The sequence below is a fragment of the Galeopterus variegatus genome, unplaced genomic scaffold, assembly GCF_000696425.1.
Source record: "Galeopterus variegatus unplaced genomic scaffold, G_variegatus-3.0.2 Scaffold5209, whole genome shotgun sequence".
NCBI classification, from domain to species: Eukaryota; Metazoa; Chordata; class Mammalia; order Dermoptera; family Cynocephalidae; genus Galeopterus; species Galeopterus variegatus.
In genome coordinates, this window is record NW_007731320.1 from 114,832 (window position 1) to 117,036 (window position 2,205).

A 2,205-nucleotide genomic window follows, 5' to 3' on the forward strand; every position below is an offset into this window, starting at 1 on the left:
GAACCGGTCTGCATGTGGGATCCGAACCCTCGGCGGGAGCGCCACCGCGCTTCCTAAGCGGTGCACTACAGCAGTGCGCCACCGGGCCGGCCCCTGAACTTGGATATTTTTAACTTCAAAATCAGCTGTCCAAAGACATATTTTAAACCACTTTTTAAATTTTATATGAATTGGTTCGTTTTTCTGATTTATACCGTGGATACTTATAAAAGAAAACAAACATAAACAAACAAACAAAAAACACTCCAGTGATTTCATTTTACCTACCAGAGTCCAAACGATGTAGCTAAATAATGCTGGTGTGACCTGCCCTATTGTGACTCCTGTACCATTTACCTAAACCCAACTCAGTACTCTCTAGTTAAGATGAAACATTCACTGTTCCTTAATACAAGCCCTATCATGGCCTACGTTTCCCATTGTTTGGGGTTATTTCCTAAGGCTGGTAGTTTCCTCGAAACCACTTCCACCAGTTTAAGTCCTAAAGAGTTATTTGAATAATATTTCACATAGGTTTTGTTAATTTTTCCGTTCTGTATAATGTCCCTTTTTTAAAAAAAAATTTCTAAAGCACTTTACTTGAATATCTTCTGGGAAATTAATTAAACTCTCTGAAACTCGGTTTTCTCACTTATAAAGTAGAAGTAGTAATTCCTAGTTGCAAGTAAAGGTTATAGAAAAATGAATGAGATGCTTCCTAGCCTATCGTATGGAAACATAAGATGCTCTCAAAATAAAAAGTTCTACTTAGAATCCCTGCCCAATTCATGAGTCTCTTCATGGGCTTCTGGACAGTAATATATATGTATAATTGCTGTATTTTCTTCTTTTAAACCACATGTCAACAAACTATGGCCATCAGCCAAATCCAGCTCACTTCCTGTTTTGTAAATAGATTTTGGTTGGAGCGCAGCCATTCCTATTCCCTTATGTATTGCCTATGCCTGCTTCCACGTTACAACAGCAGAGTTGAATAGTTGCAAGAGAGACGTTATAGCCCACAAAACCTAAAATATTTACTATCTGGCTATTTACAGAAAAGTTTGATGACACCCCCCTGCCAGGCTATAAGCTCCTTGAGAAAGGACAGTGCATACCCCTCATGCAGCCAGCACAAGTTCTTGTTAGTGGCTAAGAAATATTTCTTGAATTATTTTTATTTCAGGGGATATAGCACGATGAACAATTCTGATTTTTAAAAATTCATTTCTTCAGTGGATTTCACTCCTTCTAAAAATGGCATACGTTCTTGGGAGTTCAAACATACCTTATGAGTAAATAGAATAATTTTGATGTAAGCATTTAGTCAAATAAAATAGTTCAGATTTTTTAAGGGCTTGCTAAGTGCAAACGTCACTTTTATTCAGTTCTTAGAACAAACCCTAGATGCTAAAAATCATTATTCCATTTAACTAACAAGGAAATTATTCATATAGGTTAAATAACACATTTCAAATGGAAAAACCAAATTTCAAAGCCAAGTCATTACTATTTTATCTACTGTATATTTCACAATCTTGATTAAGAGATTTTTTATTTGTCTGTGTTTCTACAGTGGAAATATCTGTAGTGTTCTTGAATGGATAGACTGATTTTCTCAATGATATTTTGTTCTTTTTCAAAGTTCTGGGGTTAGCACTAAAAAGAAAGCAAAAATTAGTGATCCCACCACTGCAAACCCATACTCATTCATAATTAGTTTCTATCTATAACCCAGTTTCTTCTATAGCACTTACTACTATTGATAATTATCTTGCTTATGTATTTGTTTACTTGTTTTCTTCTTGTCTCCCCCAGTAGATAATCATAGATAACTTCATAAGAGCAGGACAATGCTGTTTTATTCACCATCGTACCCTCAGCACTTAGTGTAATGTTGGCCACATACTAAGAACTGAGTAAATTTGCATTGATGACTGAATTGAATAACTGAACCTATTTGGCATCTATGACTATTAAAAAGTCCTTTGTCTTGAGTCAATACAACAGTCCTATTTAGCCAACTTAAATGTCCTTCGAACATAATCTTCAACATTCTCCATCTTGCAGAGTCCCAAGCTTTGCTGTGTTGTGTCAGGGGCATCTCTACAGTGGTATCAAACTTTTCTGGCCACCAACCCTCAGGAACCTAACCAATAATTTTGATTATCTCATTCTTTGATTTTCCCCATCATATTTAAAAGACCTCACTTTTAGCCCTCTTAT

At 35.8% G+C, this 2,205-nt stretch overlaps 1 protein-coding gene across 1 annotated transcript in view; it reads left to right on the forward strand.

Moving 5' to 3' along the window:
* Window positions 1–2,205, forward strand: part of ABCA8 (ATP-binding cassette, sub-family A (ABC1), member 8) — an 82,472-nt gene that overhangs the window by 39,059 nt on the left and 41,208 nt on the right. The window lies entirely within an intron of this gene.